Source organism: Globicephala melas, chromosome 3 (genome assembly GCF_963455315.2).
Source record: "Globicephala melas chromosome 3, mGloMel1.2, whole genome shotgun sequence".
Lineage (NCBI taxonomy): Eukaryota > Metazoa > Chordata > Mammalia > Artiodactyla > Delphinidae > Globicephala > Globicephala melas.
This window is the reverse complement of record NC_083316.1, coordinates 126,169,868-126,196,217: the sequence shown is the minus strand read 5'-3', so window position 1 is coordinate 126,196,217 and position 26,350 is coordinate 126,169,868. Positions and strand designations below refer to the sequence as shown.

At 53.2% G+C, this 26,350-nt stretch overlaps 1 protein-coding gene and 1 long non-coding RNA gene across 5 annotated transcripts in view; one reads left to right on the top strand and one right to left on the bottom strand.

The window, feature by feature from the left end:
• Positions 1-16,339, bottom strand: part of NDST1 (N-deacetylase and N-sulfotransferase 1) — a 74,013-nt gene extending 57,674 nt beyond the window's left edge. Inside the window, exons 1-2 of one of the 3 annotated variants that reach the window (XM_070045211.1) lie at positions 15,572-15,716; positions 14,401-14,595 (exon numbers count right to left, since the gene is read on the bottom strand). The gene's annotated coding sequence lies outside the window, so the exon portion shown is untranslated. Of the gene's footprint in view, positions 1-14,400; positions 14,596-15,571; positions 15,720-16,016 lie in introns of those variants that run through there. The other 2 variants (XM_030834104.3, XM_030834103.2) reach the window with 2 other exon arrangements.
• LOC115840765 (uncharacterized) lies at positions 14,262-25,822 on the top strand. 2 transcript variants are annotated; one of them, XR_011377349.1, is made up of 5 exons: positions 14,262-14,406; positions 14,778-14,851; positions 21,776-21,977; positions 22,934-22,968; positions 23,677-25,822. It is a non-coding gene; the product is annotated as an uncharacterized lncRNA (long non-coding RNA). The 2 variants fall into 2 exon arrangements; XR_009563494.1 differs by lacking the exons at positions 14,262-14,406; positions 14,778-14,851 and adding an exon at positions 15,876-16,277.
• The last annotated feature ends 528 nt before the right edge of the window (positions 25,823-26,350 follow it).

Sequence of the window (26,350 nt, the reverse complement as noted above, 5' to 3'; positions counted from 1 at the left end):
CAACAATGACCATTTTTGAGAGCTCATTCTGGGCAGGTATTATACCCAGCACTTCACGTATTATCTCATTTAGTCATGAAGACAACCTCATAAACTACGTACTGCTACTGTTTTCATTTCGTAGACAGAGACACTGAGGCTCAGAAGTGTGGAGTATCTTGCCCCAGTTCGCCGTGTTAGGAAGGGGCAGAGCTGGGATTCAAACTGAGGTCGGTCTGGCTCTGGGGCCTGCGCTCAGAGCCTCCGTGCTTTGTCTGGGACCAGAGGGGAAAGGAAGGCAGACACACTCGAACAGCATGTGTGCCTGGCAGGTTATGGCAAGATTAGGATAATAGGAAGACAAACAAAGCTCTTAGAGAGCCCAGAAGATGGAGGTTGTTTCAAACGTCCGGGCAGGAGGCCAGGAGTCTGAGCAAGGGACACGGGAACAGAGGGAGGTGACAGATAGGAGGGAGGCGGCCTTGTGAGACCTTGGTCAAGTGCCTTGCTCTCTCTGGATCTCAATTTACCCAGCTGTTAAGAAAAGTTCCTGGAATATCTCCAGAGCCCTCTCCATCCCGAAAAGCCCTTGGACCCTGGGAAAACAAGCAATGGCTGGTGACAGCCTGGCTGCCAGCCCTGGCGGAATCTGAAATGTCCTTGGCCGTCCGGACACGATTCAACTGCTGGGTAACAGGCTTGCAAAAGCACAGGGCTCGGCCAGCATGCCTGGGCACCACTGAAGTGTGGGTCCTAAGGGGGCCACATTCCGCCCATTGTCAACCTCTCCATGGTCCCAGTGGAGCAAGCACCACCCAGCCGGGACCCAGACCAGCAACCGAGGTCACATCCAAGTGCCCAGTGGAATGTCACTCCAGGCCTGCCCTGCCCCCGCTGATCCTGTCCAGACAACTCGAGTACATTCAACATCACCCACCCTCAGAGCCCCACACTCACATTCCCTAAGGTCAGCCATTGGGACGTAGAGACAAAGGGTTCTGTAGGAGATCTTCGGGAAAATGACCACCCCCATCCCCAAGGGACCTGTTCAAGACAGAGGTTGCCAGGGCTTCCCTGGTGGCGCAGTGGTTGAGAGTCCGCCTGCCGATGCAGCGGACACGGGTTCTTGCCCCGGTCCGGGAAGATCCCACATGCCGCGGAGCGGCTGGGCCCGTGAGCCATGGCCGCTGAGCCTGCGCGTCCGGAGCCTGTGCTCCGCAACGGGAGAGGCCACAACAGTGAGAGGCCCGCGTACCGCAAAAAAAAAAAAAAAAAAAGACAGAGGTTGCCCATGCCAAGTCAGTGAAGACCCACAATTAAAGGAAGGGCAGGAGAGTCCATCAGGGCTGGCCCTCAGTTCTCACTCCGGCAGGTGGAAGGGGCTCAGCCCAAGTCTCCAAACTCACAGCAGCCTCCTCAGACCACATGAGTACCAGGTTTCTACTCAATAGCCTTCCATGGCCCCCACCACCTACCAGGCAAAACCCCTTCACCTGACCGACTGCACAGTCACTAACAGCCCCTGATAACTGGGTGTGGTGTATACCAGGGCCTTGGCTAAGTGCTTCGTGTGCATTTTCTCATTTAACCCTCACAGCAACTCTGGGATGCACGTACTATGGTTGGCCCATTTTCACAGATGAGAAAACTGAGGCTCGGAGAGGTTATGTCACTGGCCCAGAGTCTCACAGCCAGGCGGCCAAGCAAGGATTCGCACCCACACTGGACTTCAAGCCAGGTTCTTCACCTCTGCGCATCCAGCCTCCTCAAGGCTCCCTGCCACCCTCAGAACCCGGGGGGCCAGCTTAGCACGTCAGTGTGCAGGAGAGGAAACCAAGGCACAGAGAGAAACCTCTCTCTGTTGGCAGCCGAGCCAGGGCAAGGCCTGAGGCCTCTGGCCTCCCCTTCCAGGGCTCCCCCAGCCCCCCACCCAAGAAGCACGGCAGGCAGAAAGGCCAGGGCCACCACCAAGACAGTAAGTCCTCAGAATCGGCCTTTTTCCTCTGTCCAGGAGGAAGGGAAAACCAGGGGGAGGTTTACAAAGAAAGAAAAAGAACACGAGAGGCCCAGGAAATACTGATTCTTACAGACAGATTCTCAGAGTTCGGGAGGTCCTACAGGGCACCCCTCACACCCCTTCAACGACAGGAACGTGCAGGCCCAGGACCAACCTCTACCCATGTGTCTCCCCTCCCACCAGGTATGCTCCAACCTAAAACATCTGACCTGAAATCTCCATTTCTCTCCCCAAACCTGCTGTCCTGCAGCCTTCCAGTCCCTCAGGCCAGAAACCTTGCCATTGACACCTTCTTCCTCTCACAGCCCACACCTAATCCATCGGCACATCCAGTGATACCAATTCAGAATCTGACCCCGGGCCGCCTCCCACTCTCCACGCTGAGCCGTCCTCCCTCACCTGTGGCACCCACTGGCTGGCGGGCATCCCGCTTCCAGCCTCCAGGCTTCTCTCCACGCAGCAGCCCACAGGATCCCTCTCAAACATGTGTCAAAACAAGGCAGCCCTCAGCCCCAGCCGCTCAGCAGCTTTTCTTTACTTTACCCTTTACTCAGACCAAATGGCGAAGTCCTCTCGAAGGGCAGGAGGCCTTAGGCAATCCCCTCCGCCCCTGGGCAGACTCCCTATGGCCACATCTCCTCCCAGGACGGTTCTTATTCTTCCGCCCCTGCCACACCAGCCTCCTTGCTGCTGCTCCTCGAGCACACCCTGCACCCTCTTGCCTCAAAGCCTTGCGTTGCTGTTCCCTCTGCCTGGAATGCTCTTCCCCACATACCCCGTGGCTCCCTAGCTCCCCTCCTGGAGTCTCCTGTCCCCTTACCAGAGACTTTCCATGATCCCCAACACAGCAGCGCCACTCCCTTAAGTCACACTGTCCACCCCCAACCCAGCTTTATTTTTGTGGCAGGTACTTCTTGCCAGTTGACAGGTAGCTAGTATTCTTTGGTTTGTTGACTCTCTCCCACTGCCAGAGTGTCACCCCCAAGTCCAAAACAGGGACTGGGCTGTTTTGTTCACTGCTGTGTCCCAGTGCCCAGAAAAGTGCCTGGAACAAAGTAGATGCTCAATAAAAATGTGTTGGATGAGGGACTATGGCTGCCCTCATCTGAGCACCTTTTAGTTTCTGCAGTCCCCTAGGAGACCAGGGTTGCCTGGAGGCGGAAATGAAACTCCACCTGTGCCAGCTGGAATCTTGATGGCTGTCACATGAACAGCCCTGGGACAAGTAACTGCTTGGACCAGAACAGGACTTACGTCGGTCCCTGTCCGATACCTTTGCCCACCACTTTGGCCACTTTTGGGTCTGACAGCTGGGCCCACAGGGCAGCTCCAGCCCCAGCGGGAACATGGACTGGGCTGCAGCTGGGCTCCCTCCCAGCCCACCAGTGCTGCTGGGGTCCAGCATCTGACAAAGCCTGCCCCATGCTCCCAGCTAGAGGAGGCGGAGGAGGGAGGCCCCGTGCCATGCCTGCCCTTTTCCCGTTGTCGGCAGGAGGACTGTCAGAAGGAAGCTTTGTTCTCAGAATAAAGAGCGTGAAGCCCAGTGCCAGGCGGAAACGGGCACAGAGGCAGCCGGCCCATCAGAGACAGTTTAAGGAAAAAAAAAAAAAATGGGATGGAGGATGTTTGAGAGGTAATTTGCACACCCAACCGGTTTCATGCCTCCAGGGTGGCTATGACGATGGTGGCTTTACTTTTCCAGGCCCAAGCCTCAAGGCTGTCACAGACAAGCAGACTGTCCCAGCTGGGAGATCTGGCAGCGACCCTGCAGAGTGAGGTGAGGACAGAGGAGTGGGTTCTTGCCCAGGAGTCAGAAGATCTGGGGTTCAAGCCCGGCTTTCCACACACTCACGTGTGACACGGGGGCAGTCCCTCCCTCCATGTACCTTAGTTTACCCTTCTGTAAATGGCTTGTATAGGCTTGTGCTTGAAGCCTCAGCCTGCCTGACACAGGATCACACATCAAGGTGCCCCTCAGCCTGTGGCCAGGTCACTGGGCAGCCCAGGCCAGTCCTCCAACCTCGTTGGGCACAGACCCTGCCCACTCAGACCGGGGCTTCCAGTCTGCCTCCTGCCCTGACATCAGGGCATTCCTCTTCTGAGCTGTTAGCTGAACAATGTGAAATCTCTGTAGGCCCTGCCCAGACACTGGCACCTGCCCGGATCCCCCGTCATCCCGTCCAAGGATGGCTCACCAGACGCTTTCAGCCACAACCAACAGGAGGAGCCCAGCGTATGAGTGCACCCAGGGTAAGAGAGAAGCCCGCAGAGGGAAAGGGGTAGGCGATGTCACACAGCTGCCATTCAGGGGTCCTCCCTACCAGCCCTGGCCTCCCTGAGCTAAGGCAGGGTCCTCAAAGCGTGTCCACAGACCCTTGCGTCTGAATCTTCTAGGGAGGGGGACACTGTACCCTGAAGGAATCAAAGATGGGGGCCAGAAACCTGCATGCTTTTTTTCTTTCTACAAGCTTCCCAGGTTTTTCTTGTCCCCAGCACAATTGTGACCTCTCAGCTAAGACCTCTTCAAAGAGGAGATAGCTTAGCCGGCCTCTAGGGAAGGTTCGGATTTCAATTAAAAGAGTGAAATACGCCTTGGACAGACAGATAGCTGGACAAAGAAGCTGGTGGCTAAAGCGCACACTCTAGGAGCAGAATACAGCAGAGAAAGGCCTGAAGGAGGGGAAGCCTAGTCCACGAAACACCTGAACTGATCCTTCCCCCCATCCCGCTGTCTCCCCAGGATGCCGAGGTCTGCACTCGATGCCACCTGAAGGCTGCTGATCCCAGCCTCCCTCTCCCCGCAAGCTCCTCCAAGCCCCCTGGGAGAGTGAAACGTGGGGACAGCTTCAGGAGAAACGTCTCTCTCCTTGCTTATACCGCACCATGGGGACAACCCTCTGAGTGACGGTTTATCCGCAGCTTAAGAAGCTGCCTGGGTCAGTGGCTAAGCAGCCACAGCTTATCTGGGAGGAGGATTCTCTGGCCATGGGACAGGCTGATCCAGAGGCTTCCATTAAATGGAATCTTCACAGCTGGTGAGGAGTAGCAATGCCCCGCCTTCATTCATAAAGGAAGCACTTATTATGCTCCTGCTGTGTACACAGTCCCGAGCCTGAGGGACACAGAGATGAGTCAGACCCCCATCCACCACCACCACCAACGAGCCCACAGAGCAGACAGACGGGGGACCACACCACGGCGCAGGAGAGAAAGCTGGCCGTGCCTACAGGACGGGGTCAAAATTCAGACACCTGGGGGCTAGAAAGACTGTGTAAGTGGGCGAAGTGGGCGGGGGAGTGGGGCAAAGAGGAGCTTACGTGCTTCATCTCCAGTAGTGGCCACTGGAGCACTACACTCAAAGTTGTATGATCTTCTCATTTTTGAAGCCAGAAGTTGGGATTCTTACGTAAAATCTCCCGTTAGCAACTAGCTCAAGATTGGGCATGGGTCAAGTAAAAGCTGCCCGTGGGGCGGACATGGCCTGCCAGTTTGTGGCCTTTGTTTTCTTAAAGAGAAGAGAATGCAAAGCTCAGTAGATGAGACTTCCCTGCAGCCAGGGTACCAGGGAAGGCTTTCTGGGAGAGGAGGCTTGGCGCTGGGCTGCAAGGATGGGTAGGTCACTCGTGGGGAGGGAGTCATGGTGGGGGAGGGTACCCGTTCAAGCCATAGGGGCCATGGGTCAAGGGTGCCACCCCCCAGCTTATAGCCTGCCTATCCCCCTAAAAAGGGGTTCCGGTCTCCACCCCCAAAGCAGGCACAGAGGCATCAGCTCTGTCTGTCCCCAGGTAGCCAGGGGAGGGGCCGCTTGCCCAGCAAACCTCCAGACTAAATCAATTGGTGGCAGAATAGCACGGGTTCGATTTCATCCCTGGAGCCTGGGGAACAGGTCAGCTAATGCAATAGCCCTGTGGGGGGAAGGGAGAGGAAGAGACAATGGAGGACAAAACGAGGTTGAGAATCATGTCCTGCCTGGCCGGGCCCCACTGGTTACATAATCTTGCCTTAGGACAAAGCTATGTTCAAGGCACCAGTGAGGGCCTGGGCTGGGGAGCCGGGGGATGAGGAAGGTTCCTCCTCCCTCCCCTATTCTCCAACCTCGCCCTGCAGCTCCTGAAAAGCCCAACAGAGCTGCAGGTGGAGACTAAGACCCCAAGATAAGGCACTTAACAGGATCACACAGCAAATTAGCAGCCAAGCTGAAACTGATAATAATAGCAAACTTTAACCAAGTGGTTACTTTGTACCAGGCACCAGGATAAATTCTTTAAACACATTATCTTATTTGAAAGCCTATAACACTGTGAGATAACTATTCTTATTTTTCCCATTTTACAGATGGGGAAATTGATGCACAGACACAGTAACTTATCCAAGGTCACACAGGAGCTGGCTTAGAGGAAGAGCCAGTTTAGCGAAGCAAACAGTGGCCTCCAAGACCATACTCTGAACCAGGACACTACACTGCCACCACGCTACTTTCGACTAGAACCATACTGCCTCTCCAGCAGCCTTCTCTCAAGGCTGTAGAGCATGCATTCGGCCCCCTGCCCTCCCATCAGCACTTTGGGTGACACCCAGCCCTCCGACAACCTGATGAGACCTACAGATTTTCTCTGCAGAAAAAGAATCCACGGAAATGCCCACAAAATGTTGCAGAAGATTTTAGGGGCTTACATACCCCTGCACTAGTGAGAACAGATGGGTCCAGATCGTGGAATACTCCAGAGATAGGAGGTAGCAGAGGAAGAGCACTCCCCCAGGTTCTCTGGTCTCCTCATGTCTGAACTTGGAGCCCAAACGGTTGGCCACTTTAGTCCACAGGCGTGGGCACTTATCAGGGCTCAGGGCCTAGTCATCCCCTCAGGGCTAGGAGAACAGAATGAACCACGATATACAATAGTCCCTGCCTCTGCACCCACTGGGTGTGACTCTCAGCTCCCAGCTGCTGGGCAGACAGTGCACAGCTGGGCCCCAGCATCTGGACGGGGGTGGCATCACCAAGCATACCACCACGCTTCCCCACCATGCAGGTCACCATCCAATGGGCACACCTCACCACAGACTGGACCTGGCCTTGTCCTGACTCTAGCAGCTCTGAGTGTTTCCAAGAGGGGACCCTTCACAGTCCCCGCGAGCCTCCAGGCCAGCCAAGGCCACGGGAACAGTAAGTCGAGACAACTGCCCCTTAAAAGGCGCCACAAGACCCAGGCTCCCATCCCAAGTCTTCTGTGCCTCACTGTGCAGCCTAAGGCAGCAGCCTCCTCACCGCACCTCTCAGAGCCTCAGTTTCACCAACTGTAAAGTGGGAAGACTACCCTATCAAGTCTTTCCCAGCTCCACAGCCCTGAGTCTATAAACAACAGCATCTGAGAAACTTCACAGAGCCCTGGGATCCTGCTTTCAGGAAGTTACATAAACATCCTTCAGAGAAACAAAAGTCAAACCTAAAGACTCTACTTTCTTTTTTTGTAAGGATATCAAGAAGCCCTTTTTATAGTCTGACTTCCCCCATTCTACTTCCATTGTTCCAGATATCCTCTCAGGACCTAGAAAATACATTTGGTTTCCGTCTGGGGTCTGGGCTTCTTGGTGTTCTTTCTCCTGGATGCTGCCCCACCCTCCTCGGCAGCTCTCTCCCCCAGACACACCCATCTCTACCCCCAGCACTGGTCTGGGCCACTCTGAGGGCTACAGCTACCCAGCCTGCCAAAGGAGGGGTGGGGGACAGGGACAGTTTTCAGGAAACAAACCCTTCCCTGGTCAGAACAGAGACAGCTCTGTGTCTGGTCCCAATCGTGACGCGGTGTGTGGCCCTGTGCGAGTCCCTGCTCCTCTCTGGGCCTCTGTTCCCCGCTGAGAGATGAAGGGGCTCCTGCACTGTGTCAGGAAAGCCCTTGGGCTCCTGGACCGTATCCTGGAGACACTGAGGCAGAAGAGGAGTGCAGGGTGGACACTGGGCACTGATCTTGACACCCCACCTCTCCTGCGAGAACCAGAGAAGACCCTGGTTTTTTCTCTCCGATTCCATCTCTTGCCCTGTGGGACCCTGAAGTCAGCACTGTGCCTCTTTGTGCCTCAAATGGTCCATCCATAAGAGGAGAATGACAGTGTCTGCAGTGGAGGCCCCAACTTGGAGGCTTGAGCCCTAACCATCCCAACACAATCCCATCACCCCCCCATGGTAAAGCCCAATTTACTCATTTGATAGAATATATATTTCTGCAGCTTTATAAAGCCTGCTACCCAAACACTCCAAGACAACCGTCCACCGCCCTTCTTCCAATGGGATCATGTTTCCAAGCACCCCTCAAGGATTCCTAGATTCTACCTCCTTATGCCTGTGTGCCCTCAGTATTTTCACCTATAAAATGGGGCCAATAATGATGTTGACCTCATAAGATTACTTTGGGGATTACTCCAGATAAGATTACATGGAAGTGCTTATCCAGCACAGACAAGCTCTCCACAAATTGAGCAGCAATTATATGATCACCATTATTAAATTACTGAGATGCTTAAAACCACTGGGCTGGTGACAGCTAAGGCCCCTTGGCCCTCTTGGACCACATCTGGACACTGTAATCACACATGCATGCACATACCCCCGGCCCCAGCACACACCCTTCTCTGAGGCAGGACCCACTCTCTGACCCCAGCCCTGGCCCCAACCCTAGAACACAGCCAGCTTGTTCCCAGCACCCATCCTTGCCACCCACAAAGCCTCCCACCTTCGAGTCCCCCAATCCCACCTTCTTTAAGTGGCCCCAGCACTGTCTCCTGTAACCATGTTGGGGTTCTGTTCAACGGAACCCCATCACTGTGGCACAAGATCGTTTCCTGGGCAGGAGAAGCTGTTATAAGATGGTGGCTCTTTGAAGACAGGGTAGAGAGAAACTGGGCTTTCCTTTGGGTCCCCGACCTTTGCTGGTGTCTGAATACGTTAAGAGCCCAAAGAAAGAAGCATCAATTTTTTTTTTTATTACCTAACCAAGTGTTTGTGGATGTTTAGCAGGCACTGGAATCACCTGAAGAACTTCAACAGCTTGTTGGGTCCTCCTCCTCACCCCCGCCACCCCGCCCAGTTTCTGATTTAGTAGGTCTGGGGTGGGGCTAGATAATCTGCGTTCCTAATAAATTCCCAGGTAATGCCGACGTTACTAATCCAGAGACCAACCTTGAGAACCACTGACTTAACCTGCAGGTGAATCAGGGAGCGCTTCTGTGAACAGGTGATGCTAACAGTCCTGTAAACGCACAAGCAGGAGCTGCCAGGTGTGAGGAGAGGAGGGCGGGGACCTGGGCAGAGGGTGCAGCCTGAGTGAAGGCCCTGCAATGACACTCATTTCTCCTCACCTGGCCTCTGCCTGGGCACGCAGCATAAACCAGCAGTGGCTGAGCAATAACCACAGCAAACCTCCAGCGACCGACAGCCCGGACCTGCCCGGACAGGCCGGTCCTCGGTCAGCCCACAGGTGAGGAGAATCCAAGCTACGCCTCGCGGACCAGACCTCGGCTCCCCACCACTGCTCAACCGCGTGAGCACCAGGATTCTGCCCCACACCTCCAGACACAATCCCTTCCATCCTGGCCAGCTCTGTTTCCTCGTTCCCAGTGCCTCACACAAGTCAGTTTCATCCGACCAGAGCAGACCCTCGAAATCACCAGACCCCGATGGCAGTCCCCCGTGTCTGAACCTCTCCAGGCCGAGCCGTCCGCCTTGCCGGGACTTAGTCACCGTATCTGCTAAAAGGGGGTGGTAACACTGCCCGTCTCCCTACTGCTGTTGGGAGGATTAAAATAAGCTTCTTAGTCATTAACTACATCATCAACTACAACAATAACCATAACTAACATGGATTGGGCTTGTAGTTAAGCACCTTCCCTGCATTTTCTTTCTAAATGCTGTGAGATGGGGACAATTATTATCCCCCTTGTACAGATGAAGAAACTAAAAACAGCTTGCCCAAGGTCCCATAAGTACGAAGTGGCCCATCAGAGATTTGAACCCAGATCATCCAGCCCCAGAGCCTAGTTCCCAGCCTCTTCTCTATCTGTGTCCTAGTCACCCACCTTGAGTGAGATCTAGCCCAGGGCACCTCTCCCTGCCACCGTCCTCTCCCCCTTCCTGGGGCCCAGGGAGGCTGAGCAGGAGGTCTCTGGAGGCTGCAGCCTCCACAGTGTCCACAGTCTAGGGTATGGGTCCCTGGTCTCGAGGGCAGTCACAAGGCCTGCCAGCCAGGCCAACTTAACTGGCCCAAGTTTTAGACACCACTCAACGTGGCCACCAGGGAGGAGGCTGGCACTACAGAACTTGAGCACCTTAACCTTGATGAAAGAAGAGAAGAGGAAAAACAGGTGTAACCGAGAGAGGAAATCCTGCCAGGCTTCCAGGATAAGACGGGCAGGTCCCACACCCTAGGCAAATTGCCCTTTCTCTCCAGGCCTCAGTTTCCTCATCCATACAAGCCTCAAGTCATTAGACAGAAAGTTTAGAAACTCAGACTCCAGAGATTCTTCCCTCTATCTCTAAAAGGATAGATCATCTCCTAGGTATAAATAGTAATTATGACAACCATTGTTAGCTTTGAAAAGCTCCCACTTACTGGGTTCTTACAGTGGGTCAGGCACTGATCTGCTCAATCTCCCCAGCAAAACAGGACTGTTACTATCCTCACTCTGCAGCTGAGGAAAACGATGCCCAGAGAGATTTAGGTACTTTGATCAGGATCCCACAGTTAATGGTGGCAGAGCTGGGATGTGAAGCCAGGACTTCTGACTCCGCTCTGCAATGCTGCCCACACCCAGTGGGGCAGGAATGGGCTGCCCACAGCCACTGCCTCCAGAGCACAGAGCCTGGAGGAGATGAGAACCGGAATTCAAGACCAGGTGTGTGAAGGGCCCTGAAGAGGCCCAGATAACAGACTGTGCACATGGAAAGCAGGGAGCAGGCAGCGCGAGCTCTGCGGAATTAGGAAGAGGTCACACTGGAGCTGGGCTGGGGGGGGATTTTGGGGTGGGTGAGGGGAAGTGACTGGGGGGCAGCACCCTCACTGTGAGCAGAAATGTGGAGGCAGGAGGGGGTAGGCGCACACAGGGAGGGAAAAGTGGCAGTGGGTGAGGGGCACTGGGAGGTGAGGCACTGTGGTCACAGAGCAGGCCACCTCCCACGCCTTGGCCTCAAATAAATAAATGTTCATTTGCAATGCACATTTTAAAATTAGACTAATCCAATCTGTATCAACAAATAAACAGGTAGGAATAAAAAGGGCCAGGAGGCAACTTGACACAAACCCTCCATCAAGATAAGAGCTTCAGGCCCCTCTGTAACTCCTTGGGTGACAGACTGGCTTTAGCCCTGAGGCCACACAGTCCAAGACATCCACATCCAGCCCTTCCTCGAAGTTCCCAACCTCCAAGCTGAAGCTGATGGACAGAGCTTTGTGCCAGCCCCACACGCAGGAGAAAGCACCTTGGCTTGTGACCCCTCAGGCCGGGAGGCCCGGCTTTACCCTCTAATGAGGGGAAGGAGGGGGACAGCCCTGCCCCCCAGCCCACGCACCCCACCCCTCCCACTCCTCACTTTCAAATCCATCAGCCCTTTCCTCCAGCCCCTACTGATTCATCCTGACCCGTGATTCAGCCTTGTTTCCTCACATTTGAGGAACGAGAGACTGAACCCATTTCACAGACTGAGAAACGAAAGCAGAAGGTTCCAGTCCTCTGTGAAACCACAGTCCCTGGCAACCCAGACTTTGGTGGCTGATCCAGAAATTCTGAGGGGCCCCTCAAAGGTCAGCTGGGCTGAGTGTTTTCCATGGGGCAAGGGCTCTCCCAGGCAGAGCGCTGCAGGGGAACTTCTAGAAGGGGCAGCTATGAAAAGCTATGAGAAAAACGGAGTAGAAGTGGGCCGAGCACCACCCTAAGATTCTCGGGTGAAAAGGGAACTGAGAGAGGTCACCCAGCCATGACCCTCCGGTACATGCCTCCGGCACCCTAACTCTCTGGCCTCTTTGCATATACTGTCAGCAATGGGGACCTTGCTGCCTCCCCAGGCACTTAATTCCCGTTAGCTTCATTGTCACCCTTGGTGCTGTCTCTGCCCTTGAGAGCCACACAGGACAAGACTATGCCCTCTGCCAGTAGACAGCCCTGCAGGGAATTGAAAGCAGTGACACTGCCACTTAAGGGTCCTTCCCCAAACCCTAGACCACCTGTGATGACCCTATCCCCAAGATACCTACAAAGTCCTGCAGCCTCCCTCTCCTTCCCTCTCAGTCCCATGGCCTGAGTCAGACCTTTGGTCAACTTTCTGCAAGACCACAATTAGCATCATCTCTGAACTGGTCTCAACCCTGCCAGTCTTGGCACCACCTTTGGCCAAATGACCCCTGAGAGGAGCAGCACGACAGGGCAGAAACTGTTCAAGCCTGTTCACTTACAGTTCTGTAAGTGACTCGACCCCTCGGAGCCTCCACTTCCTCATCTGAAAATGGGGTGGGGCTGGGGGTGGCCAGCAGCAGCTACTTTGCGGGGTATTGTGAGATCTCAATGGAGCGTCTGTAAGGAGCCTGGCACAAGACACAGTAACAGGCATCGACTCAACGAGCTGCTTACAACCCTCTGTCCTCTCCACCAGCCACAGACTGAAATCCAAACCCCCGAGGAGGACACTGCAAGCTCCCCACGACCCCATCTTGCCTCCCACAGCCCCCTTTCCCACTGCCTGCACCCTCACAAACACTTCCTCCCCCAGGAAGCCCTGTCGACATAAACTACCAGAAGAGCTTTTCCCCTCCACTGACCTTCCAAAGCCCGTCTATCACTGATCACATCCTGCCTCTTCGCCATCACTTGATCCTTGCCTTCCCTCACCTGTCAGATTAGCGGCCTCTCCAGCCAGAAAGCAGGAGCATCTCACCTCATTTCATTTCCCAGTCACCCCCGTCCACAGACATTTTCCATACATATTTAACAAATTACCCTAACGTTCCAAGTAAAGAATGTCCAAGTCCTCCAAACAGTCCAGATATTTCAAGCCATACCCAAAACCAAATTCCAAGCCAGCAGAAGTCTGCCCAGTCTCTAGGGACTCGCAGGCCTGGCTTTGACACCAAAGTGCAGAAGATGGGTCAAGCAGGCCCAAAGCCCAGGGCAGAGAAAGCTCTGGGCTGCTAAGACCAGAGTCCATTTCTAAGTGTCTCACGTGCAGGTCTCTCAGTTGGCCCCTAGGTCAACCCCCAGCCTATGATTTCATATTCTTAACCACATTCTCAACTTGTGATTGTAAAACTGTTCTTTGTATACCCCTTGTGATAGGAGACTCACTACCCATCTTTTCATTCTTGCTGGCTCCTCCTCCCTTCACCTGTTGATTCTCTTGCTCTGATCTCAAGGAGAGTCTGACCACACGCCTAGGGTCATCCCCATCCCTCAGGAATCTTTTCAGCCCCTCCACTCAATCCCCCACACTTCTGGGCCCCCTTAAAGTCTAGCTAAGTAGTGGAATTTCCACTCTTGTTCCTACCAGCTGGCAGTGAACCGTCAGCCCAGGAGGACCCCCTATCCTCAGGGCCCAGGAAAAGCCTACGGACACTGCAAATTCCAGAAGCAGTGCTGGCACAGCCCTGGGAGAAGTTAGAAGAGTAATGCACAAACTTTCCTCTCCCCAGGACTTTTTTTCGCTATCTGCTCCCACTCCATTGTTTTAAGATATCATTCACTAACTAGCAATTTGTTTTCCATTTTTTTAGAAATTACTCAAGGCCCCCGCTCAGAGCCTGACCCACAGTCATGGGATGGTACCCCCACCAAAAGGCTAGGCCAGCACAGGGCACTAAGGTGAGTGAAAGTCTGGGCCACCCCACATTCACTCCTGGGCTATTTACATGGAAAATGCATGCCCTAGGCTCAGAAACCCACACACGTATGCATTTTCCATAAGGATTCTGCAATTGAGACATGTGCTCAGAGTCCACCCTTCATTACTGCTCTCAAGGACCCTTGGGGCTGGGGCATTACTTTCGCAATGAGGACCCTGCTGATGAGTCAAACAAGAGGACACCTGCAATATAAATCCCATCACCCCACGGGCTCCACTCCTGGCCCTACCTCTGCCCCCTGCTGATCTGAAAGTGACCTGGTCTGGATGGAGTAGAAAGGCTCTTCGGTCCCCTGGGTGCTGAGGAGAGGCCTGTTGACAAAGCCACCAGCTGTCCCCAGCCAGAGCCAGGGAGCACTCCTCCCTGCACCACCCATACTATGAAAGCGTTCCTACCACGGACCCAGCCAGCAACAGAACTTGGACCCTTAACGGAGCTCCAGGCCTGGGCTCCAGCTGCCCACAATAACAAGAGCCAGGGCACAAGACCTCAGCCCACACCAGTACCAGACAGAAGGAGCATCACCTGAGGGTAAGGGTAAAGGGAAGAGCGGCCTGTGTCCTCATGATTTCAATGGAAAATGAGCTCGGTCACAGCAGGATCTTATAAAGCCTTGTAGTTGAGACTCAGGCTGGGGGAGGGGAGTCAAATCCAAGTTCCACCACATCACAGCTGTGCGACCTTTAGGATTCTGTGCCTCTGCCCCGCTGTAAAATGCTGCTAATAGTAACATGGGAGAATTAAATGAGATAATGTATCTAAAGCAATTGGCCCAGGGCCTGACATATAGTACACATGCAACAAATACTTGTTGAATATAAACATGCCACCATTTACTAAGGTACCACAGGTTCTCATTTCATCCTTATTCTGGCTGATTCTATACTTTGCCCATTTTACAGGTGAGGAAACTGAGGCTAGGGGAAGGTAAGGAACCAGCCCAAGGCTACAGAGCTGGGAAGTGACAGACATCCAGGTCAGTCTGAACCTCAAACCAGGGACAGTAATGCCGCAGGCCATTCCAAACGCTCTGGGGCAGGGGTTGGGGGTGGGGGCGGTTTTACAGCACCCGGGTGTGATGGTGGGATTCTGTATCCCCTGGGCCTGGCACGGCTCCTAGCTGACCCGCGTGCTTAAATCTGGGAAAGAGCCAATTTCCCAGTCTGTCCCAGAGCCCACGCGTCCACGTACGCCCCCTCCTACCCCGTCCCAGGGTGTTAAAGGGCAGCGTTCAAAGCAGGGGTACAGTTGCTCCCGAGAACCTGAGGGAGAAGGGGAGTTAGAGACCAGGCCGATCACAGCCCACAGAAAACCGGTCCGGCTGCCTTACACTTTCCGAAGCGGGGACCTAGCCTCTAACCCCGTCCCTCGCCAGACAAAAGTTTCCCCTGTTCGGGAGTAGAGGAGGGGGAGGGGGCATTCCTCGTGAGTGACATTATCCGTGACCTACAGCTGCCGCGCTGCCCTCACCGGCACCCCGGCCTGCCCCCGGCCCCCGCCCGCTCCCCCACCCCTTTGTCCTCCCACCCGGTTGCGCGGGGCCCGGCAGACTCTCCGAGCCCGCCCGGCGCCCGCCCGCACCAAACTTGCGCCGGCGGCCGCTTGGGCCCCGCGCGGCCTGCACGCCCAGCTCGGCTCGGGCCCCGCAGGCTCGGCGACAGGGGACTGGCCCGCCCCGGCCCTCTCAGCCTCTTACCTGCCACGGCTGGGGCGCCACCCGGGGCAGGGGGCACTCCCGGCGAGCTGCCGGACGCCTGGGTCCCCTGGGCTGTGTGTGCGCTGCCAGGCAGTGGCCCAGACCGGGCTTAACCCCTTCGCGTCCGCCTCCCGCAGCTCCCACCCACGCTCCACGCCGCAGCCGGCGTTGCCGCCGCCCGCCCCGCCTCCCGCCCGCTCTCCTCCCCCTCCCCCTCCCCCTCCCTCTCGGTGCCCAGCCCCCAGTCCCGGTCCCCGGCACTGCGCTGAGGCAGCGCGCACCCTCCCCCCTCATCCCGCGGTGGGAGGTGGGGGTCTCCCTTTAGACTGCAAGTTGGGGCGCGCCGCCTCGCTCACCGCGGGCCCGCGGAGCACAGAGGGGCGAACCCGCGCGCCAAGGGGCCCCCAGCCTGTCTCCCCTTACCCACTCCGTCCCTGGCGCCTACCTCCCCGAATGTCGGCGGAGGGAGCGGGGTTCGATCCCGTGATGGAGCGTGGGTGCCGGCCGGAGATCTGCTCCACAGGCCCGAGCGGCCGGCTGGCGTGCGGCGCGCACCCCGGGGCGGGGGCCGGGGCGGGACCGGGCGCTGCTATCGGAGCTGGATTTCTCGGCTTCCACCCGGATTCTCCCTCGGCTCTCCCGGCCGATTCGGTGCTGCTCGGCGACCACGTGACGCAGGCTGCCTTTGACCCCAGTCTCAGAGCGGGTAGGGGGTGGGGGCCGGAGGGGGTGTCAGATGCGGGACCCACGAGGGCCCGAGGCGGCTGCCGGGAGTCCGGGAGGCGGTGACCCTGGGGAAACAAAGCCCGGGGGAAGCCAACAAGTTATTCGGGGGTCAAAGAGGGAACAGCACTGGGGGTCGGAGAGGCTGCAGAGAGACCGAGAGAGACAAAGACCCGCGCCCGCCGGGAGCGCCCTGGCTGGCCCGAGGGGGCCTCCTGGCTCTACCAACACTGGGCCGATGACAACCCTCCAGGGCCTCCTCAGACGGCTCCCCAACAGCCAGGTCTCTGCTGGAGTGACCCCTTCTGGGCAGTCCTTCCCAGCCCCACCTACCCCTTTGCCCTTACTCTCGAAAACCCCTTTATTTCCTTTTTCGTGATTATCTGGTTCACTTACTGGTTGCATTGTTTACTAGAATGTCATCTCCCCCAACAAGTTGTTCCCAGCTGAATTCCCAGCGCCTGGCACATAACAGGCAAATGAAGAGGTTGATGACATTGTGCAAATCTCTTCTCCCACTGCGCCTCAGTTTCCCACCCCCAGTGCAACCATCTCAAGGACCCTGCAAATTAGGCAAGATTACACTGGTCATCGTCATTACACAGATGAGAACAGCGAGGCCCAGAAACACAAAATGATTTCTGGGAGTCTCTGAAGTGGCTGAGAGCCCCAGCCTGCACTCAGATCTGACTGTTCCAGGTGGGGCTTTTTACCATCCATGAGCCTGCCTGTAATGAGGGACTGGGTCATTAGTTGATTGGTTGATTAGTGAGCCATAAGGAGCTTGCTAATGATGTAGATCACCAGGCCACCCTAGAGATCCCGACTCTGTGGGCCTGGGGTGAGACTAGCAAATTTGGAAAACAATGGATCGGTGGTTTCCGAAGGACCTTCAGAGGCTCGAGATTACCTAATTGTAGGAGCAAAGCTTAAAAAAAAATATGAGCAACCAAAGCAGAGCCAAGAGAGGTAGAAAAGCCAAGCTTGACATGCGAAAATAGGACAGAATCATCCCAATTCCCCTAACGGGTAACCTCCTGTGCTGGGGGGAGGGGGGGAAGGGGTTTCAGCCAGCCCATTCATGTCTCGGAGGAGGAAAGACGCTGAGGCCTGAGCAAGGTTGATGCTGGGGAATGGGACCAGGCTCTGGACTCCCAGTCATGCCCATGTGACAGCTTTGCATGGAGTGTAGTCAGTAGGACTAAGCCTAAGGGTGGTGATCACAGGCCCACACTGATGTTCAAAGATAGGCTTGTGACTTCCTAGTGCACACTCCAGCCATGCCACCAATTTAGCCAGGGAAAGCAACATCCACTAGCAAATTCTCTTCTATAATCTACGTTCCTGTGGTCAATGATCTAAAGTTCTTGAATACTGTCTGGGTCTTGGGCAGGTTAAACAAGCCCCTAGAATCTTATTTTCATCCACATGAGGTCCTGTAGCATCTTCCCTGTGCCAGGCACTGTGTTCTTGGTAACAGGGTTGAAAGAGACATGGGTCTGCACTCTCAAGAAGTGTCGGGGTGTGTTTGGAGGTGATCTGCATGTCCCTCCCTGTGTCCGGAGGCTGGCTGAGCTGAGGGCCTGCTGGGGAGACCCAGGGCAAGTGCTATGGCCTACAATAAGAGGGGAGCAGAACAAGGGAACTTTGGGGGGAGGCAGCCTCTGAGCAGGATCTGGAGGGACCGGAGGGGATCAGGGCGGGGATACGGACATTCCTGGTACAAGGAACAACCTGTTACAGGCCACATGGAAAGCGTTCAGGAAAAGCTGAGTGTTGCATGGAGGGGGGTGGGGGGAAGGGTAGAGGAAGCAGGAAGGAAAGAATGAGCAAGAAAACTGGAGAGGTGGGTTAGGAGCAGTTTATGGGTGACCTTCTCTGAGGGGCCCAAAGGAAAGGACATTATCCTGAGGGCCAGGTGGAGTGAGAAGGCTATAAGTAGGTGAGGGAGGTAATAAGAGCGATGCTATGGGAGGGTAGAGAGGGATGGAGGCCAGTCAGGTCACGGAGCTATTCTCCTGCCCAAGCTGAGCGAAAGCCAGTATCTCACCAATGGAGTTGCAGGTCCCGAGCATTGGCAGGGGGGAGGGGGGACAGCTGTGAGCTGGGGTGACTCCCCATCACCGACAGCTCTTCCTACTCTTTTCAAATCTTCAGTTACCGTTCACCAAGTTGGGCCCAAGGCCCTCCAGCTCACTGTTACCCAGAAAGCCTGCAAAAAGGCAAGGCCCAGGCTCCACCCTGGGCATTGGCCTCCATGGGTCTAGGTGAAGCTGAGGACTCGCATTTCTAACCATACCCTGGGAGGTTCTGAGGAAGATTGTCGAGGTGCCCTGCTCCTCCACCCCCTCAGGACCCACCCACACCTCCCAGAGCTTTGGGGCCCTTCTTTGTTCTGGTAACTTCCCCTGCCCACACCCCCTCCTCAGTCCAGTGTCCTCCCCACTGGCCACTTGACATGCTCCTTGGCTGCCCCAAGGTCCCCTTTATCCAACTCTGTAAACCAAAGGCTGAACTTCCAAACCTGCATCCACCCAAACCCGCTTCTCTCCCTCCTCCTATGTGTCCAGTTCACGTGTCCAGTCCAGAAATCTGTCACCAGCCCCTGTCCCCACATCCCATCCATGAGCCAGGGCCACTGGTTCCGCCTCCAGTTTTCTGCTCTAACCCAACCCCATCCCTTCCTCTTCATCACTACCACCCTAGTCCAATCCAACATCTTGTCTCTGCCTCAGCCCGTGTTAACAGCCCCTTCATTGCTCTCCCTCCCCCCCACTTTGCCTCTTCTAATGCAACCTAATCATGCCCATTTCTTACTTAAAGCCACCAATGCCTTCCCATTGCTCTCAGGATAAATTCCCCACCTTGTTGTCCAGCCTTACCTCTTGTCCTAAGTGGTATGCCTGGCCTTCCCCTTTACCTGACTAATTCCTCGTTCAGAGTGTGGACTACCTGGGTTTGAATGCTGGCTCTGCCACTTACAAGCTGTGTGACCGTGGGCCAGTTTTTATTTTTTTTAAAATAAATTTATTTATCTTTTTTTTTTTGGCTCGTTGGGTCTTCGTTGCTGCAGGCAGGCTTTCTCTAGTTGTGGCGAGTGGGGACTACTCTTTGTTGCGGTGCGTGCGCCTCTCATTGAGGTGGCTTCCCTTGTTGCAGAGCACGGGCTCTAGGTGTGCAGGCTTCATTAGTTGTGGCATGGGGGCTCAGTAGTCGTGGCTTGCAGGCTCTAGAGCGCAGGCTCAATTGTTGTGGCGCACGGGCTTTGTTGCCCCGCGGCATATGGGATCTTCCTGGACCAGGGCTTGAACCCATGTCCCCTGCACTGGCAGGCGGATTCTTTGCCACCAGGGAAGTCCCGGTGGGCCAGTTTTTCAAACTTTCTATGTTCATCTCTAAAATGGGATAACAGTCTGTACTTCCTAGGACAATCGTGAGAATTAAATGAGTTAAACATGTAAAGCCCTCAGAGTGGTGTCTGTCACATGATAAGCACTATTAAAATGTTAGCTAAATGGTTAATTTTTATTTTTGGGGTATCAGGTTAAATTTCATTTCCTCCTGGGGCTTTTCCTCTGTCCCTAACCCAGACCACTTCCTGGTCTACATGTCACAATCCCTCTTCATCATCCTTGTAGTTACTTGTCGGCTGCCTCTCTCTAGAGTGTAAGCTGTGTGTGAGCAGGACCACATTTGTCTCAGACACAGCTGAGCTCTGGAACCCCACACAGAGCTACAGTCACAGGGCAGGCAACCAGCACATATTTGCTAACTAAACAGATAAAATGAAAGTCAACAGATTCATCACAAAACAAAGAACACTGCCTCCCTACAACATGCCCATCCATGGTACTTCATTCATTTAGTCATTTGACATTGATTAGTACCTCTCCTATAGTCTTCCTCACACCATCCTGGTGGGGGAGGAAAAGTAGAGGGACATAGAGATGAACATGACAGATGTGGGCCCTGTCCTCAAGGAATGTATGGTCTACTGCAGAGACAAACATGTAAATGCACCAGAAGATATGACGCAATGTAACCATGTCGTTATACTGGCCTGAAACAATTCTGCTTCCCAGGAGGTCTTTGGGACAGGAAAGTGAAAAGTAAATGAAAACAGACACTGTTGCCTACTTTAGCCCCTACCGCCAGGTCCTAGCAGGGTTGTCTATAACAGAGCAGGAAGGGTAGGTCCTGTCCCAAGGGCATTAAGATCACCCCCTCTTTCCCTGCCTGGAGACCTCCTATTCAGCCTTCAAGGCCCCACTTAAGCAGCACCTCCTCTGGGAAGTCTTCCGGTTCCTGCCAGGGCTCTCTATGGGACTTCGTCACGGCTCTAGTGATTTTCTGGGACTATGGTGGGATTTGTCACAGAGAACCCAAATTTCATGTCATTTGCTTCTTAAAAAAGTAAAAGGTGATTCAATGAATGTGTAACTACATGTGATTTCACGGTTTGGACTTCAGTGGAGGCAGAAAATAGCCTCTGTCAGACCATGTGACCTGATTTGTGGTTTGGAGAACATGGTCACCGTAATTACAGCATTGACCACATGGTGTAACAGTTTCCTCTCTCCTCTCTCCCCTCTCTCTCTCTCTCTCTCTCTCTCTCTCTCTCTCTCTCTCACACACACACACACACACACACACACACACACACACACACGCACACACACGCAGTTCTTCAAGGACAGGGACTATTTGCTTTCTGGCAGACCTTGATATCTGTTAAGCAAATGAAGGAGAAAAATCTGTGAAATGGGCAGGTTATCCATGCTTCAGATGGACAATGGATATAAACTGTTCTGAAAAGCAACCAAAGACTGTCTGAGGTGGGGGATGGGAGTAATTAACAGCAATTAATTGCTTACTCTGGTGCATACTACCTGCTTTCCGCCATTTGTTATTGAGCAGCCCAGAGAGTTGTAGCTCAGAGAGGTGAAGCAACTTTCCCAAGGTCACCCAGACAGGCGTGGCAGAGGAGGTTTCGAATCCAGCCCCACCTAACTCGAAGGTTAAGTTCTTAGCACTATTACCGCACCTCCCAGTGCCCGGGGGCAGTGAGCCTCCAAACTGTGCAGGACCACCTGGGTTCTGTGCCCTAGTCCCCCGCTTCCACAGGGTTCGCCCACCCTTCCCTGTTGCACCCCCACTTTCATCTACGCTGCTGCTGTCTGAAGAGCACTTGCAGCTGGTTTCCAAAGCAGTCCCGTCTCTGGGGCCAGGTTTCCTGTTTCAGGCAGAACCCACCCAAGGATGTGTGTCCCGCCTTCCCCAGCCCATTCCTCACTCCCAGGAGCTGCCTGGGCCAAGGACTCAGCTAGCACAATCCCTTGCACGTGCAGCACTCTTCCTGTGTTTTCTAAAGCATTTCCCAATTCTGTAAACCAATTCCCGGGGACTCCACAGCAGTCCTGAGGATTTTTCACAGTGGAGGCTTTTTCACCCCCATTTGATGATGATTTTCCACCCCCAAAGGTGAGAAAATGGAGGTTTGGCCAAACCGTGGGAGATCCCCTCAGCTGATCAGAGAGCCGAGCTGCAGCTAAACACCATTTCAGACCACCGCCTCCTTCTTCCAAGTCCCTGGAAGGTTCAACTTGACCAAGAGAACGGAGATGAAGGGTGAAAGATCTTTGGAATCCTCACACAGAGAAGATAATAGCTTCTGCAAACAAATGTAAATCGGTTAATTTCCCTTTTTACTGTGTTGATTGTGATGCACTAATTACAACCTGGCGAAAGAAAAATACAAGTGTGTGTGGTCTCTAAATGACGCTACCACAATAGGCTCAAAGTCCTCTGAGGGCAAGGCAGGGTCCGGGGCTCAGTTCCAGCCTGATAATCTGGGAGCAGAACCCTCTACATGTGAGGGCAGAAGCTAAGGGCGGCGGCGGAACTGTTCCTTCCCAAACCTCTCCAGAGGAGCTCAGCACTGGCCTTGCCCTCACCCCCAGGCCATTTCTCATCCACTCCTCCACTATCTGGCCTCCTCATTCTTCAATTTCTTCACTTGACCACCAGGAGCTAACTCCTTTTTTAAAAAATTGAAGTAAAGTTGATTTACAATATTGTGTTAGTTTCAGGTGTATAGCAAAGTGATTCCGTTATATATTATTTTTCAGATTATATTCCATTGTAGGTTATTATAAGAATAATATTGAATATGGTTCCCTGAGCTATACAGTAAATTCTTGTTGCTTATATATTTTATGTATAGTAGCGTGTATGTGTTAATCCTATACTCCTAATTTATCCTTCCCCCACCTTCTCCTTTGGTAACCATAAATTTGTTTTCTATGTCTGTGAGTCTATTTCTGTTTTGTATACAGATTCATTTGTATTATTCTTTTAGATTCCACATATAAGTGATATCATATGGCATTTGTCTTTCTCTTTCTGACTTCTCTTAGTATGATAATCTCTAGGTCCATCCATGTTGCTGCAAATGGCATTATTTCATTCTTTTTTATGGCTGAGTAATATTCCATTGTGCATATATACCACACTTTCTTTATCCAGTCATCTGTTGATGGACACTTAGGTTGCTTCCATGTCTTGGCTATTGTAAATAGTGCTGCTATGAACATTGGTGTGCATGTATCTTTTTTAATTTAGAGTTTTCATTGTTTCCAGATATATACCCAGGAGTGAGATTGCTGGATTATATGGTAACTTTTTTTTTAGTTTTTTAAGGAACCTCTATACTGTTTTCCATAGTGGCTTCACCAATTTACGTTCCCACCAACAGTGTAGGAGTGTTCCCTTTTCTCCACACCCTCTGCAGCATTTATTATTTGTAGACTTTTTGATGATGGCCATTCTGACTGGTGTGAGGTGATCCCTCACTGTGGCTTTGATTTGCATTTCTCTAATAATTAGTGATGATGAGCATCTTTTCATGTGCCTGTCGACCATCTGTATGTCATCTTTGGAGAAATGCCTATTTAGGTCTTCTGCCCGTTTTTAAATTGGATTGTTTTTTTTTTGATATTGAGCTGTATGAGCTTGGAGCTAAATCCTTTTAACATGACTCAGATCAAAAGATTACATTCATCAAAGGCAGGGGGGGACATTTCTTCTCAAGATTCCCATCAATTATTCCAGTTAATTCTCACCACTCCCATGGGGTAGGGGGTGGGCACCACAACCCCCACTTTCTAGTTAAAGAAAATGTGGCTCAGGGTCCCAGCACCTCTGGCAAGTGAAGCAGGGAGGCTGGGCCAGGCCACCTGGTCTGGAGGTTGCTGTCCAGTTCTCCTGGGTCCCTGCACTCCTTACACATACCCAGCCTCCCTCATTCGTTTGCATTCTCCTCCTGGGCTACCTTGTCATCTTCGTTTATGATTCCTGAACTAATCCAAACTGCCTTTTTACAGATATGGAGACACTGAGGCCCAGAGAGGAACAGGGGTCTGCCCCCATCACCAGCGAGGCAGCCGAGCTACGACGACCCTTCCCCATTGCCCAGCTGTGTGTGCATCAGAAGCTGAGAAGAAGGGGGCACCAGTAAGGCAAGGATGCCCAGGGTCAAGTCTAGACATCATTCCTGGGCCCTTGGAGATGTGCCAGCGTATGGGGGGAAGGGCAGTGTTGACCCCAGTGGGAAGTTGGCTCTGGAACTGGCATGGTGGCCAGACTCTTGTCTGGGGCTATCTGCTCCAACAGGCATGGAAATTCTTATCATTCCAAGGCCTCCTCTTCACACAGACCTGTCTGGGCTGGGTCTGTCCTGAGATGGAGCTGGGGTTGCGGGAGGGGGCAGGAGGGAAATGGCAGGGATACCGCCCCCCATTCACACACAACATGGTCACACGCATTCACCCATCCACTGCATACACCACTCACCCCACCCACCTCCCTTTCCCCCAACCTGCCCTCCTTCCAGTGCTTAAGAGCTCTGGAGCCAGACTATTCTGTGTGGAAATCCAAGGTCAGCCTTCACTTACTGTCACTTAACGTGGCTTCAATTGTTTATTTGTAGAATGGGGATAATAGTACTTACATCGTAGGGTTATTGAGAAGATTAAAGGAAATATTAGGAAACCACTTAGCACCATGCCTGGCATAGCTATAGTTGTTACTGTTGTTTTATCCAGCACTCCCCTATAGCTCACTGGAGTTCCCCCTCTATTGTACATACACACCCCTCCCCAGAGGCCAACTCCCAGGCTGCCCTCAGCCAGCTGAGCCCACCCTCACAGCCCTACCGCCCGCCCTCTTACCCCTCTACTCCAGGCAGCCTGGGACCCTCAAGGCCTGGGTACCGGCCACGTGTGCCCAGCATTCCTTCTGCCCAGAATACCCTCCTCTCCACCTCTTCACAACTCTAACTACCCTCTCCTTTCCTTCAAGTCCCAGCTCCAGTCCCACTTCCTCTAGGACGCCTTCCCTGACTGACCTCTGATCTTCCTCCTCTGAATTGCTGAGGTGCTCTGAGTGAGTCATTGCCACTTAGTACTGCCTTGGAATTCCTGACTCTGTCAGTAGGAAAGCCTCTTCCTTCTTCCTCCCCACAATCTCTTAAAATTGAAAACAGCATTCTACAGGCAGATTTGAAGCACCCTAAATCAACCTGCTGATTCCTGTGTCACCCCACATCCTAGCACCTGGAGTCACCCATCACACATCTTCCTAGAGCTGGGAACAGGGTGGGGCTCAGAGACCACGCAGTGCAGGCCAGTTACCCAGACAGACAAACAGAATACTCTACAAACTGGGAGAGGCTGGAAGGATCCTCACTCTGTCACTGGGGTCCGTCCCAGGAACAGTTCTGCTGAGGAATGGGGAAGCAGAGAGGGCCATCTGGAGCAGAGGCTCCCTGAAACTCACCTGTAGGAACAGGTGTCGAGGTAGACCCTGCAGCCTGTAGAACAGTGGCCTGGGGGGAGAGGAGGGAGGGGCAGGACTCAGACTCCACACCTTTCATGGGGAGAAGGATGCAGACCTGTTCTGGGAGGCCCTGGAAGATGCTCTGGGAACCAACCATGAGGGTGGAAGAAGCTGCAGGAAGCAGATCCCACTCGACACCCAGGAACTCTAACCATTCCAAAAGCCCAGCAGCCACGGCGGCAGTGAGTTCTCCACGGGGAAGGTGGGGGGAAGGGGTAGGCAGAGGCTGGTCAGTGCTGGTCAGGGTGGGCTAGAGGATCCTTGCACTGGGTGGGAGAAGGATCAGGATTCTTCTCAGATTCTTTTAGGCTCTGAGAGTTAGTGTCTAAGACTCAAAGTCAGCTAGCAATATAAAGATCTGGAAATCTGGTTCTAAAATTCTATTTAAAATTCTGAAATGAAATACATGAAATTAAAAATTTTCCAGTAGCCATGTTTTAAAAGCAAAAAAAAAAAAAAAAGGTGAGATTCATTTTAGTAATACATTGTATTGAACCCAATATATTTAAAATATTATCATTTTGACATGTAATTAATATAAAGAAATTATTAATGAGATGTTTAAAATTCTTTCTTTTATACCAGGTCTTCAAAATCCACTGTCCACTTTGTATTTTACACTGTCCACTGTGTAATTAATATAAAGAAATTATTAATGAGATGTTTAAAATTCTTTCTTTTGTACCAAGTCTTCAAAATCCACTGTCCACTGTGTATTTTACATGTACGGCCCATCCCATTCAGAGTAGTCACATATCAAAGGCTCAATAACCACATGTGGTTAGTGGCTACAGTGTTGGATGGCACCGTTTGGAAACCTAAAATCTATGACTCACTTGTCTGAAATTCTGGGATGCTGTGCCTCTGAGATTCTAGAATTCTGCAGCATACTCACGTTCTATAATGCTACAACTGCGATTCCACCAGATTAAAATGTTGCCCCAAGTCTGCGTATGGAGAAGGCTTCTCCCCACATGTCTTTTGTGTGGAAAGAAATCTAGGCCCCTTCAAAGCCCCTGGGTCGGGGGAGAGGGGAGCAAGGAACCCTCCCCTCAGCTGCCTCCACCATCTGGCCCAGCCGGTGTTAGAGGGGTGGGCGTGCCCGTGTGACCAGGGCACTGGCCTCTCCACGTGGAGCTGCCTCTCCCACCATCCCTCCGG